The following is a 15462-nucleotide window of genomic DNA, read 5'->3' as shown; positions in this document are numbered from 1 at the left end:
TAGAGGCACTTCAGCTGGGCTGTTGGCCATGTCACCTTCTTAGAGGAACACCCCTTAATTCCTTTGAGGTATTTCACCGGTGTTCCCCTGTCGGCTCCTATTACCTCAGGAGCCCCCAGCTCAACTCTGTAAGACTTCAAGTATGCTCCAGTGTACCCAGCAAGTCTCACAGCAACAGGCTGAGGGCCCTCACTAGCACCCTGTCCCTCAAACCTTGGCTTGTCACAGGCAAGCCTGATATTATCCCACTCCCCCTTCAAGTCTAGTTTAAAGCTCTGTCAATCAGCCCCCCTAGCTCATGAGCAAAGACACTCTTCCCCCTTTGAGAAAGGTGAATCCCATCTGACGCCAGCAGGCCTGGTGCCATGTAGACCATCCCATTATCAAAAACCCCAAAATTCTGGCGGTGACACCAGCCACAGAGACATGTATTAATAAAATGGGTCCATCCGTTTCTTCCAATATCACTGCCTGCAACTGGAAGGACAGAGGAAAAAAATTACCTGTGCCCCAGATTCCCTTACCAACCATCCCAAGGCCCTGAAGTCTCTTTTGATTGCCCTTGGACTACGCGTTGCAGCTTCATCGCCACCCACGTGGAAGAGCAATAATGGGTAATAGTCCAAGGGCTGTATCAGACTAGGATGTTTCCTAGTGATGTCCTTAACTCAGGCCCCAGCGAGGCAGCAGACTTCCCTAAGAGGGGGGTCTGTCTGGCATATTGGACCCTCTGTTCCCCTCAGAAGGGAGTCACCTACAACTATAATCCATCTTTTTTTCCTCCTGAAGGCGGTCACGATACAGGGGGTAGGCCTTTCTGACCTTGGCAATGCCTCTAATGTAGATGGACCATCATCCACATCATTAACTGACTGACCTTCCAAATCCAGAGCCTCATACCTGTTGTCTAGAGGTACCTGGGAAGGCGAGGTAGGCAAGGAGGGGGTTCGCCTGCCACCCCAAGCATAGGCTTGCCTCCATTCACTCCTTTCCTTTAAGCTACTGCCTTCTGCCTGGTGTGGGGGGGAAGGATACAGGATCCCCTTGATCTTGTGTTTTTTTCTGGTGGCTGTTTCTGTCTCAGGGAGGGCAGAGCACGGTTCCACCAGTCTATCTCTTTCTCAGACTCCCCAATGCTCCTTAACCTGTCCACTTCCTCTCAAAGCTCTGCCACCAGGCTGAGCAGATCATCTACTTGGTCACACCTCACACAGCTGTTCTCAATCCTGCCATCAGGTACTAGTGAAAGGCTCTGGCATGCCCTGCAACCTGAGACCTGGATGGCTGCATGTTTTCACGGGAGCTCTGTCTGGGTAGCCACATCAGTTCTGGTGAGTGCAGAGGACATAGCTTTCTGCTGGGTGGATACCATAGTTAAGCTCCTTCTGAGAGGGTGATGACCACCAATTGAACTGACCATTGGAGATGGTAGGGTGACAACCCCCTTCCCACATGCCCTTCCCCACAAACTGCTGCACCACAGCCTGGTTGCTAGTGCTCTCTAGGCTACTTTTTATAGATGTAGGGGTGGCTGCTGTTGCTCTGGCAACACCCAGGCCTCACCAGCATCTCCCACGAGAGCTACTGGCTCCTGGCGGGTGTGTCTGCTGCCCTGGCGTTTCCCTGCCTCAGGAACCCCTCCCTGTACGCCAAGATCTACCACGCCACTGCGGACCGAACGGACACCAGAGCAGCTCACCTCGGCGACTGACTACTAGCTTCTGTTACACTGCGTTTAAATCTCCTGCAGTTGCTCTGGCAACGCCCAGGCTGCGTCAGCGTCTCTCGCGAGAGCTGCCGGCTCTTGGTGAGTCTCTCTGCTGCTCTGACGTTTCCCTGCCTCAGGAAACCCCCTGTACGCCAAGATCTGCCATGCCGCTGCGGGCCGGGCCGGCACCGGAGCAGCTCGCCTCGGCGACTCATCTAGTCCGTGCTTCATCAGTGTGTCTATGAAGATAATATGAGATACAGTGTGAACAGCATTGCTAAAGTCAAGAAAAACAACATACACTCTTCTCCCCTCATGCACCAAGCTAGTCATCTTATCACAGAAGGCTAGCAAATTGGTCAGGCATGATTTTCCGTTCTGTCCTGGTTTTGGCTGGGATAGAGTTAATTTTCTTTCTAGTAGCTGGTATAGTGCTATGTTTTGGATCTAGTATGAGAAGAATGTTGATAACACTGATGTTTTCAGTTGTTGCTAAGTAGTGTTTAGTCTCAAGTCAAGGATTTTTCAGCTTCTCATGCCCGGTCAGCAAGAAGGCTGGAGGGGCACAAGAAGTTGGGAGGGGACACAGCCAGGGCAGCTGACCCAAACTGGCCAACGGTGTATTCCATACCATGTGACATCATGCCTAGTATATAAACTGGGGAGAGTTGGCCAGGAGGGAGGATCACTGCTCAGGAACTAACTGGGCATCAGTTGGGGAGTGGTGAGCAATTGCATTGTGCATCACTTGTTTTGTATATTCTAATTATTATTATTATTTTCTTCCTTTCTCTCCTATTAAACTGTCTTTATCTCAACCCATGAGTTTTACTTTTTTTTTTCCAATTCTCTCCCCCATCCCACTGGGGTTGGGGGTAGTGAGCGAGCAGCTGCATGATGTTTAGTTGCTGGCTGGGGTTAAACAACACCTTCATAAATCCGTGCTGACTAATCCTAAGCACCTTTTTGTCATATGTCTGGAAATGGCTTCCAGGACTATTTGCACCATCACTTTCTCAGGGATAGAGGTGAGGCTGATCAGCCTCTAGTTCCCTCTATCCTCCTTCTTGCCCTCCTTGAAGATAGGAGTGACATTTGCTTTCTTCCAGTCCTCAGGAACCTCTCCTGATCACCATGACCTTTTAAAGATAATTGAGAGTGGCCTCTCAATGACATCAGCCATCTCCCTCTGTACTCATGGGTGCATCTTGTCCTGTCCCATGGTCTTATATATGTCCAGTTTGTTTCAATGTTCCCTAACTTGATCCTCCTCTACTGAGGGTGTCTTGGTCCAGATTTACCTAGTAGTCTCAGGGGCCTGGGATTCCTGAAAGCAAATCTTAGCAGTAAAAAAATAAGGCTAAGAAGCAATCAGTACGTCAACCTTTTCTGTGTCCTTTGTCACCAGGTCCCTTGCCCCTTGGATTGTTCCAAGCAGCTTCCTGAAGAGGCCATAGTCAACTCTTCTGAAGTCCAGGATTGTGATCCTGCTATCTGCCTTGTTCCCTCCTCATAGGATCCTTAACTCTACCATCTCATGGTCACTGTGACTAAGGCTGGTCTTCCATTGTCTTCTCCCCACAAAACTTCACATCCCCAACCTTGTAAATATGAGGTTCAGTAGAGTGCCTCCCCTCATTGGCTCCTTGATCACCTGTGTCAGGAAGTTGTCATCAATGCACTCCAGAAGCCTCATAGATTGCTTGTGCCCTGCTATGTGGTCCCTCCAGTAGATATCAGGTGGTTCAAGTGGACCAGGGCCTGCAAAAGTGAGACTTCTTCCAGTTGTCTGAAGAAGGCCTCATCTACTATTTCTTTCTGATCAGGCAGGCTCTAGCAGACACCCACCACAACATCACCCATGTTGGTCTGCCCACTTATCCTAACCCATAAGCTCTCAGCTTGCTCTCATCTGTGTCTAGGCAGAGATCCATGCATTCTAGCTGCTCTCTCACATGAAGGGCAGCTCCCCCTCCTCACCTTCCTGGCCTGTCCTTCCTAAAGAGCTTGTATCCATCCACTGCAGCACTCCAGTCATGTGAACTATCCTACCACATCTCTGTGATCCCTATGAGATCTTAGCACTGTAACTGCACACAAACTTCTCATTCTTCCTGATTGTTCTGCATGTTGTGTGCATTAGTGTATATGCACTTCAGAGAGGCATGCAGTCATGCTGATTTCCCATAAAATGTTAGAACTTTCCTCCTAATTCTGTCCTCTTGGCACTTCCTTATTTGTGTGTATATGCTTGATGTGGTTCCCTCTCAGCCCTGTTTTGTTGATTTTGAGGTCTCTCCTGTCCACATCACCCTGCACCCTTTTTGCTTGTCAACCCAGTCCACCACTTTCTCACTTGTCTGTGGGTTGTCCTCTCCCTTTCCCCATTGTTCCTAGTTTAAAGCTATCCTCACAAGGCTGGCCAGTCTGTTGTCAAAGATGCTTTTGCCTCACTTGGTCAGGTGGATCCTCTCTCTCCCTATCAGTTCTCAAACCCTAGAGGGTCCCTTGGTCATAAATGCCAAATCCCTGTTGTTGTTGTTACCATCTGTGAAACTCATGGTTGACCTGCAGGCTCTGTCCCCTTCTCCTCGAGTCCTCCCCCCTCATTGGCAAAATTGAGGAGTAAACCAAGTAGGCCCTAATGCCCTTGCCCCCAGAGCCATGTGGTCACTCTTGATATGTGGTATTATTGGTGCCCACATGGATGAGCAGCAGGACTTAATAGTCCAAGGGCTGGACAAGTCTCAGCAGTCTCTCCATAGCATCCTGGATCCAAGCCCCTGGCAAGCAACAAACTTCCCTGAACAGCAAGTCAAGGTCAGCAGATGGGAGCCTCTACCCCCTGCAGGAGGGAGTCTCCCACTACTATTGGTTGCTGCTTCCTTTTGGTGCTACTGCTTGGTTCAGGCTCAGCTGGCTCTGATGCTTTGTTGGACAGAGGTTCCAAGCCCTTCATTTACAATTAGGGTACTGAACTTATTCTGCAGTTGCAGATCTATGGGTAGAGCAGGAGCCTTCCTCCTGGTGCTAGAAGTCACGAGTTTCCAGCCTTTGCCATCATGGGAGTCTCCATTTCCCACCCCAATAAGCATAGATTCTGGCTGCCCTTCCTTCAGTGCAGTTGGGGATTCAGGCCTTTGTATCTGCAGGGTCTTGGAAAAGATATGGTTGCATTGTTCCTTGTCATCCCTGATGCTATGTAGTCTGCTGACCTCTTCTCCCAGCTCCTTTACTTGGCAACACAGATCTTCTACCAGCACACAGCTGCAGGCAGAGACCATCTCTCCGTGCCCCAGTCTCAACAAAAGACCCCAGGCATTCCCTAGTGAGGGAACATAATCATGGACTCAACGACAGATCAATATGATCATAGTTGAAGACCCTTTACTAGAGCATCAGACATCATTTTATACATTAGTTACATCTGTACATGCGCTTAGCTATTTTACTATTGGTTACACACATTATTCACGCACTGTCCACGCACCTAGTTACACTTAATGATTGGTTATATCAACACCGTACATGCGCATAAACATAGGACATAATTGGTTATACTAACTAAAACATGCGAAACTTGTCTCAGTCTAATTGGTCAAGATAAACTGCCAAATTGAGGTTCTTTGTGCCAAGTTCCCTTTATCGTGGAATGCGCACCTGTGTTCTTCTAATTGGCATCTTTCTTTTTTTGTCTTCTTGTTTATTCTGTTCAAGGTCTTCTAAAGGCGTCTGGAATGCTCTTGTGACCGTTAACTAAATATGTGTCCATACCCTAGGGCTTGAGACCTGGAGAGCTACAGCCTCCCTCTGGAGCCTCTGATGTTCCAGGGATAGTTGCTCCATTGGGTGCTGGGAACCTTGCCTTGTGGCGCATCACAACCATTGCTGAGCATGTGCACGCTGCCCTCAGCAGAGTTGCTGGCCCCCTTCTATGCAAACTGCTATGTAAATTGTTGCATTTGTTGCCTGTGCTCTGGGCCTAGCAGTTACATAGGCCTCTCCCTAGCACATGCTGAAAGGGGACTTGACCCTCCCTAATCAGGAGTTGGCTGGGAAAAAAAAGCTCAAACCACCCTTGGATCAGGAATAGCTGACAGAGCTTGTTAGAAGCTGCTAGAGCTTGCTAGAAGTCACAGCCCCCTGTAGCTGTCTTTTCCCTTCAGTAGCAGGCACCCTGGAGTTCCTTGAAGAAGTTCCAGAAGTCTTTTGACAATCCCATAAAATCTAGAAGCAGATCCTGTTAACTGCTGTCTGTTGGCTGCCTCTGTTAGCTGTTCATTATAGTGTTCCCATTATTGTAGGTGTACTGATTGTAGTGCAGTAGAGGAAGACAATGGAAGTCACTATTCCAGAATTTCTGTCCTATAAATGGAGAAGGCTGTGAATATTGTAGGTTGAGAAAAATAAATTGTATTACTGTGAAAATTATGGTGATTCATTTTTATCAAGGTATGTGACGGTCTGACAAATTCAAATGTCTCAAACATCCGCTAAAAGAGCTTTGGTGGACAAAACGGCCTCTGTAAAAATGCTGGAGTTTTGTGAACAGGACAATGTGGACAGAGGAGAGGGCCCCACGGAGGGTGGGAACGCACTTCTCCAAGGCCCCAATTCCTTATCTTGAGTGACCAGGAGAAGGAACACAATTTATGCCTTCCTGGAGGAAGAAGGCCCCATGGAAGTTGGGACTGTGCTTCTATCTTAAGTGGTCATACCAGCAGGAAAAGAGAAGCAACTCCACAATGAACACCCCCCCCCGAAAGCTACCGATTCCAGTGAACCCCAGGTGTGGGAACTGCGCATGTTGAGATCATCAACTAACACACTATAAAAGAGGAGAGAACGAATCCTCAGTGCGCGCCCTCCGGAACTGGATCTCTACGCTGGCTGGACCAACGCTGGACCCAGGACTGGTGAAACCCTTCTCTTCTCTCTTTCTTTTTTCTCTCATTCTCTCTCTCTCTCTTTTCCTTCTCTCTTTTCCACAGTCCCTACGCCTCATCCTTTGAAACATAAACCGTTGACCAAGTCTGAGACTAGGAGTGGACCTAGCCGCCCCTGAGCTCCTCTTTGAGAAGGAGTCCAGAAAGCAAGGGGGTCTGCTCTGAACCTCATGACTCAATGGGAGGGCTCTCCTTCTGATACATTTCATGTTCCTTTTTCCATTTCATTCTTTCTGTACTTTCCTCCTCTTCTCAAACAGCGGCTTAATGACATGTTGCAAGGTTCATATTAACAAGTTCATGTGTACTTGGACAGAGTTAGCTAGGTTGAATAAATGTTGATTGTTGTTTGAACTCCCCTGGTGTCGTTTCACCTTAATTCTGACAAAGGAAATCCACGAACCTGAGTCGCTCCAACTTTGGGACGCGACAAGGTAAAGACCAAAAGTGGAGGACCCTTATCCTTTTCCTCTGGGTAATGCTTGACTCAAGCCAGGCTGACGCTTGGAGGAGGATTGGTCTAATGACATTTGTATTACAGGTTCTGTTTCAGTTCACAGTATGGAACTGGGTTAAAAAAAAAGTGCGATCTAGCCAGGAAAATAATAGTGTGAGCTTTGGAAAGGGTGATTTTGCAATTTAATTTTGCATAGGTCACATATGTACCCCCTGATTTCCTAATGAGAGGAAATTTTAGGACTGTTGTCTATATCAAGTCTGATGGTGCCAAAAGCACAATTCCAAAAGTGGCTCACTACATGCTCAGGATAGTAGAGTTTGTCATAGCTTGTGTTTCTCTCATCCAAGCTAATTTTGGGGAGCTGTGTTCTTCTGAGTGCTTCCTCACATCGGTTTAACTTTTCACTTTGCTGATTCTTTCTCCGTATAGTTTCTTACTTCGTTTTTTTATATACATTGTGCTTTCTTCTGAACTTTGGTGTATGAACACAATTATGCACTCAAATCTGTTTCTTCATCAACACTGTTCATGTCACTGTTATTGTGCATAGTGCTAGTGGTCAAAGTGAAATTATATTATCTAGTGACATTCACTTAAATAATCAAATGCTCATTATTTAGGCAAAAGTTGGGGACCAGTTATGAATATTGTTTCCATTTCTGAAATTTGGGCTAGGTGTAGTCCAGATATTAGCATATTTCTGACAAAAATTAAAATAAAATTGTTTAGCTTATACTAAAGAATCTTTAGTTGGGTTATATACTGGGGGGAATTGTTGAGGATTTCTTGGCTGGGCGAGGGCATGTGAGCAATCCAGCATTTAGCTGGGAACGAAGCATAAGCATACAAAGTGCTGGAGCAGACAAGGACGCTGTGTCCTTGTACGCTGAGAAAAGGAAGATAAGAAGAGCCTCACAAACAACTCCTGGATGCCGAAGAACGAGATAAGCAACCGCAAGATGCCTCGTGAAGAAGCTTGAGCAGCCAATAAAGGAGAAGATAGCGCCACGTGAAACGGGATATTGTACCAATCAGAGCATTGTATAAGGCGCGTGCATAAGCGCATCGGGTATATAACTGTGCTGAAAGTTGTAGTAAATGGGCTTCACTTGATCACATTGGTCTGTGTGTGATGTCCCCTGTGGATCCTCCGCCGCATTTGGGGCCCGAACAGGGACCATCAGATCGACTCTTTACCGTCTCTGATGAGAATCTCTAGTGCAGCTGAACCAGCGAGGGAGCGGGGAAGCTGGCCGAAACAATCCCTGCTGCCCCAGCAGGACGACATGAGCCTCAGCTAAGCTGGGAAGACGAGGAGACGCGCGCAAGTGAATAGAAGGTTGAATCTCGCCCTGATCAGGTGAGCGGTCGGAGAAGGAGATGGGGTTGGACAAAGAGCAAGAAGCGGTCCTGAAACTCCTTCAACATCTTCTCTCTAAGAGAGGACTGAAATACGATAACTCTGTGATAAAGGGGTTGCTTTTATGGGCTTGGGAGAGAGAACTTATTCCGAGTAATTAGTGTGGGTACAGCTTTCGAGCTTAGTACCTGGGAAGCTATCGGAACCTCCCTATGGGATGAAATTAGTGACGGGTCTAAAGAAGTTAAAGGTCTTGCAACTTTATGGAAATTGATTAAGACAACTCTGCAAGAAATGAAAGCAGATCGTAAAGCGGCTGCGTCTGTATTTGCTTACGGTCAGAAGAACCAGAACTGAGGGGGAGATATTCATCCTCCCGAAAGGGTGAGCCGAGAAGGCAAGAGAACGAAGATTTTGGCCGTATGCCAGCCCCGCTCCCCCCCCGGTCCCCTCCCCCGTCCCCTCCCCTCCGCCTGCCCGCCGTGGCGTGTGTCAGCCGGCCATGGAACGGCCACCGCCAGCCGCCACCGCCGCCAGCCCCTGGGCAGCACCATCCGCGCCCCCACCACCACCCTTTAATCCATCCCGCCTCTCGAAGCCGAAGCCATCCACGCCTGCGATAGACGCAGAGCCGTCTGTAATAGCCGCTGCAGACGAGAGGGAGAAGCATTGGAGGGGAGTAATAAAAAATGCCTTGTGGAAGGGACTATGATCCAAGCATTCCCAGTTGTTATACAAAATAATGGACAAAAAAGATGGGAGGCGTTTGACTGGAAAGTCCTTGAGAAATTAAAGACTGCTGTGAGTCAGTACGGAATCCGCTTATTGATAAAGCCAGTAAGAAACCCTCGGTCAAGTGTTTTAATTGTGGTAAACTTGGACACATCAAGAGCCAATGTAGAGTTTCTGCTAACAAAAAGACGGTGCAACAGTTGTAAGAAAGATAACCATACCACCAAGAATGCAGGAAGAAGGGAAACTTTACACCGAGCACGAAGGCCCCCTCGCGCGACCACACAAATGCAAGGGGTTTGGGCTGCCAGCCCTCAGGCAGCCTCGCAACTGCCAGACCCGCCACTGCAGGAAGCTCCGGAGTGGATGTGGAAACCGCAGTAGACATTACATTGGTGGACGCAGGGGGTACACTTGGTGGATAGCAACATAAAGGGACCATTGGGGTTTGGGCTCAGTGCATTTTTAATGGGGCGATCTTCAACAGCTCTAAAAGGAATTCTGGTAGTCCCAGGGCTTATTGATGCAGATTATTGTGGGACTGTGAAAATTATGATTCATGTTTTAATCCCTCCTGTTTCTATTCCTAAAGGTACCAGAATAGCACAATTAGTTCCATTCAGGTCGTGTGTTCTGAACCCAGGTGAAGTACAACGTGGAGATGTTGGATTCGGCTCCACAGGGAAACCGCAGGTATACCTTGCCATGGACATAACAAAAGGTAAACCAGAACAGGTAGTGCAATTGGAAGGGCCTGACGGAGTTATCGTCAAGAAACCGATGACAATCAATACAGGAGCTGATGTTACAATTATTTCACGATATATTTGGCCTCCATCATGGCCATCGATCAATCCAAATTTTGGCATTGCAGGGATAGGGGGCACACAAGCCACCTTAGTAAGTCAGCTGCCGATTACATTTGTGTTCCCCAATGGTGAGCACATTACGACACGTCCGTATGTCATGACTACCCCAACTGAATTGTTTGGCCTCATAGGCCGTGATTTATTGAGCCAGATGAAGGCAATGTTAGTGACCCATCCTTTTTAGGAGCGGTCACTGAGGGGCAGCCAATCCTAAAAATTAGCTGGAAAACCAATGAGCCTGTTTGGATTGATCAGTCGCCGCTAAATTCTGAAAGGCTGCTAAAAATACAAGAGTTAGTTGAGGACCAATTGAGAGCGGGACATGTTGTTCCTTCTACTAGTCCATGGAATACACCAATATTTACCATTCCCAAGAAAAGTGGGAAATGGAGACTGTTACATGATCTCAGAGCTGTGAATGCGGTGATGCACACTATGGGAGCCCTGCAGCCAGGTTTGCCGTCTCCAGTTATGCTTCCAAAAGAATGGGATTTGTTAATTATAGATCTAAAGGATTGTTTTTTCACCATTCCCTTGCACCCAGATGACGCTGAACGGTTCACATTTTCGGTACCATCGATTAATAAGGCAGAGCCCTATAAGAGATACCATTGGGTCGTGTTACCGCAAGGAATGCGCAATTCCCCCACGATGTGTCAGGTGTATGTGGCCTGGACATTAGAGCCTGTAAGAAAGCAGTTTCCTCAGTTGATTATTTATCATTATATGGATGACATTTTGATAGCAGGAAGGAACTTGCCACATGATGAAATTTTAAATCAATTACAGGACACCTTAAGCCATCGCGGAGTAATAATCGCTCCTGAAAAGGTGCAAAAGGCAGCACCTTGGAAGTATTTGGGGTGGCACATAGATGCTAGCAATGTTAAACCTCAGAAGGTTCAAATAACATCAGAAATTTCAACGGTGCATGATGTCCAGAAGCTTGTGGGAGATATCCAGTGGGTGCGGAATCTTTGCAGTATCACTAATGACAATATGGCCCCTCTGCTAGAACTCCTGGGTACGAGCGCACACGCAGACGAGAAACGGGAAATGACAGGAGAACAGAAAAGAGCCTTCGAATCTATATCAAAGAAAATTGCATTTAGCTTTGCATCCAGATGCAATGAGGATTTACCGATAATATTGATGATTGTTAATACAGGGGACTCTCAGAGACAACACCCTTATGTGGTAATTTGTCAGTGGGACACAAAGTGCTCAGATTCCTTGAGAATTTTGGAATGGGTCTTCTTAGCCATGCGACCGAACAAATCTATTGTAACCCGATTGGAATTATTTGCACAACTGATCATTAGGGGAAGAACGAGGATTGTAGAGATTGCAGGGACGGAACCAGAAATGTTACTAATACCTCTGGTAAAATGGTATTTGGAATGGGGAATTCGGCATTCTGTAGCGTTACAAGTGTCATTAGCGGGGTTTGGAGGTACGATAAGTAATCAATATCCAAAGCATAAGTTGTGGTCACTATTGGAACAGCAAACCTTTGAGCAAAAACCATGGAGGTCGGAAACACCTGTACACAGGGTAACAGTGTTTACTGATGCTGGGAAAAAGACAGGTACGGCCGCCTGTACGTGCAAAGATGCTAACGATCAGTGGCGTGACCATGTTGAAAAGGGAGAGCCTGGGGATTCTTTACAGATGTTAGAATTAAAAGCGGTGATTTGAGCACTGCAGCATTGGGCTAAGGAGCCACTGAATATCGTATCCGATTCTCTTTATGTAGTTGGGGTGGTACAAAGGATGGAAAGAGCAATGGTAAAGGAGGTCACAAACAAAAGATTGGGCATGTTGTTTTTGTCATTACTACGCTGCTTGAACTCTCGGAGTGTAGAGTACTTTATAACGCATATAAGAAGTCATCAAAAACTACCAGGTTTGTCAGAGGGAAATGAAAGAGCTGACCAATTGGTTGCAGCGGCATGGGAGCCTCCTCCAGGGAATTGTTTTCAACAAGCACGGCAATCACATGCGTTCTTGCACCAACCCGCTAGGATGTTAGCAAAGCAATTTGACTTACCACTCACTGATGCCCAAGGCATCGTTAAAGTATGCCGTGATTGTCAAAAGGAGGGGCTGGGCCTGGGCTGTGGGGTTAACCCACGAGGTCTCTTGCCATTACAGTTGTGGCAAATGGATGTCACCCATGTCATGTGGTTTGGTGCAAAGCGTTATGTGCATGTGTGTATTGATACCTATTCTGCTGCCATGTGGGCCACGGCACAAACTGGAGAAAAGGCCTTACACATGTTGAACGACATCTTCATGCTTCTTTTGCAGTGCTGGGTGTGCCTAAAGAAATTAAGACGGACAACGGCCCGGCTTATGGTCCTACACGATTTGCTCGATTTTGTAATTTGTGGGGAATTCACCATGGTACGAGTATTCCACATCTTCCCGCAGGACAGGCTATTGTCGAACAGGCCAACCAGACCCTAAAGAGCATGCTGCAAAGACAAAAGGGGGGAACCCAGGGCTTACTCCCAGAGGAACGATTGGCCAAAGCCTTATTTGTGCTAAATTATCTTAGATTGACAGGTGATCACAAAGACCCACCAATGGTAGTGCATCATGCTCTTTTACAGGCGGAAAGGACGCAACAAAGTACAGGAATCATGGTAATGTATAAGGACCCAGAGTCCGGGAAATGGTGCAGACCCGCAGAAGTAAAACTTACTGGGAGAGGGTATATGTGTTTGCTTACAGATCGAGGCCTTCGCTGGATCCCGGCTAAGTGGGTCAAGCCATGGCTTCGCACTGATGCTGGACCTGGAATCGTCCCAATGGCAACTGGCATGGTACCGGCGGGTGCTGGAGCCACTGATCCGACAGATTCCGACTAATAGAGTATTACACTTTAGAGGACTAGCGGACATTGAGTCCTTAAGAGAGGTTTTTGGTTAAGGCATTATAAGGAAGTATATGATTTATTGCTTGTAGAAGACTTAGGACAGCGTGCTTTATTGTATATAGAACTTGCATTAGGTAAGAAGTGTGTTAAGCATAATTTGATTAAACATAGTGTGATTACGGGAAGACAGTGTGGGGTAAACGTAAAAGTTAACTAAAGCCAAAATTAGGGGTAAGGTCATGGTCTTAGTTAAGAATCTAGAAACAGGGCAATGGGAAGGTCCATTTCCATTAATAACCTGGGGGCAAGATTATGCTTGTGTTTCCACAGATACAGGCCCACGACGGACTCCCGCTCGATTTGTACGACCATCATCATCTGGAGCATCCTAGATGGTGCGGCAATATGAATACCACCTTAACCAAAAACTAAGTGTAGGTCACCTTGGCCAACATAACAGGTCAAGATTCTCTGTGCATTGCAACCGCATCACAAAGCCCACGAACCAATAGACAGGATGGCTATGACTCATGCAGCGCGCCTGGCCAGCGAGCGCATGCGTCATAGGTTGCAACTGAGGCGGATTTTGGCACCCGCTGGCCACGTGTGCTGAAATCTGTTCCTCTGCAAATGTATAAATACCGGGATTTTCCAAAGAGCATCGGGCTGGTGTACGGCAAGGCCATTGTTGCCTCCGTGGGGACGCCCACGGAAAGCTGGCACCTACCAATTGCTGGGCTGAGTTTGCGAAGCAAGACCGCACAAGAATGTATGGATGGTTCATCTTCCTTACAGTCCTCATGGTTCGGGTCATTAGGGATAACGGGTTGGCTTAAAGAGTTATGTCGCATGGGCATTGTTGTAGTTATTGTGATTTTAGCTATTGTAATAATTTTACTTTGTTCAGCTTGTTAAGGAAAAATGGCATCCCAAGTTATTAAGCAAGCCTGGATTGCTCAAAAACAAAAAGGGGGAATTGTTGAGGATTTCTTGGCTGGGCAAGGGCATGTGAGCAATCCAGCCTTTAGCTGGGAACGAAGCATAAGTTTACAAAGTGCTGGAGCAGACAAGGACGCTGTGGCCTTGTACGCTGGGAAAAGGAAGATAAGAAGAGCCTCACAAACAACTCCTGGATGCCGAAGAATGAGATAAGTAACCGCAAGATGCCTCGTGAAGAAGCTTGAGCAGCCAATAAAGGAGAAGATAGCGCCACGTGAAACGGGATATTGTACCAATCAGAGCATTGTATAAGGCGCGTGCATAAGCGCATCGGGTATATAACTGTGCTGAAAGTTGTAGTAAATGGGCTTCACTTGATCACATTGGTCTGTGTGTGATGTCCCCTGTGGATCCTCTGCCGCAGGGTATGGGTTTCATGGAAGGATCATTAGGCATCTTCTCAAGCAATAACTGGTTGTTAACATGACATGCATCCTTGCTAAATATGCATTTTCTCTCATACTTATTTCAGAGCACCAAAGATGGGGACATTCTTGTCTTGCAACTGTTTTGGCCTACTGTGCTGACATCACTCAAATAATTAGACTGATGTTGGAGGCCCACAGTTTGACCTTTGATATTTTGCTAGGTAGGTGTTAGAGATTGAATTATTGTGTAGTAATTAATGCGTGCACTTAGTCTGTCCTGACCTAAATCACAACATTAATAAAAATGGTGTCAGCAGTGGGATATGAAGGAGGTTTTGGACAGTGAAAAGAGAATTGTACAGCTGTGGCATCATTCAACAAATGCCCACAAGGCCAAGACCACCTACAGCTGCCAAATTAGTTTGCCCAGGTATAATCTTGTAGGATGTGAGGGTGGGCCCTCAGGGTTAGGAGTCTGATGGGAAACACGCTTTGTACTCTTACTTGAGGCAGTGTGTTAATAGTGTATATAGGATAACACTAACTGGTATGTAAGGTAACATTCACTCCTACTTGGTAAAATGTGTCAATAGTGTATGTAGGATAATATTTTGAAACATGTTCAAGTATAAGACATTAACAAATAAAATGAAACTCTTCCCCTCCCTGGTATGTTTTCTGTAATCATCCAACAGCTCCCAGTATATTGTCCAGCAAATCCTCCCTATGCTGTTTGGAACACCCTTAGTATAAGACTGTGCTTTTTTTCGGTGGGGAGGTGGGGCCTGAGAAATTGTGTGCTCCTTGAAGAGTAGTGGGAGGAAACAGGAGTCAAGGTTACGCAACTGTGCTCTGAGCAGCATATCTTAACTCTTCCACTCCTAGCATCCATGTGAAGAGGTTGTTTGCTGCAGCAGTTTCTGCAGCCTGGGAGAGGGGCTGAGAATAGTCACACAAAACACTAGTGACACAACAAACTGAAACCACTTGACCCTTAAATAGTGCTGAATTCTGAAACCTAAATACTAATTATTCAATGAGGAGTAGAGGAAAACCTCCTAACCTAGCTATTATGATGCTGGAATGCGGGCGCCAGTAGCTTAGGGCTAGATAATGCGATGACTCAATCAAGCGGTCAA

Source organism: Haliaeetus albicilla, chromosome W (assembly GCF_947461875.1).
Source record: "Haliaeetus albicilla chromosome W, bHalAlb1.1, whole genome shotgun sequence".
NCBI classification, from domain to species: domain Eukaryota; kingdom Metazoa; phylum Chordata; class Aves; order Accipitriformes; family Accipitridae; genus Haliaeetus; species Haliaeetus albicilla.
The sequence above is the reverse complement of the archived record's forward strand: the minus strand, read 5'-3'. Positions refer to the sequence as shown.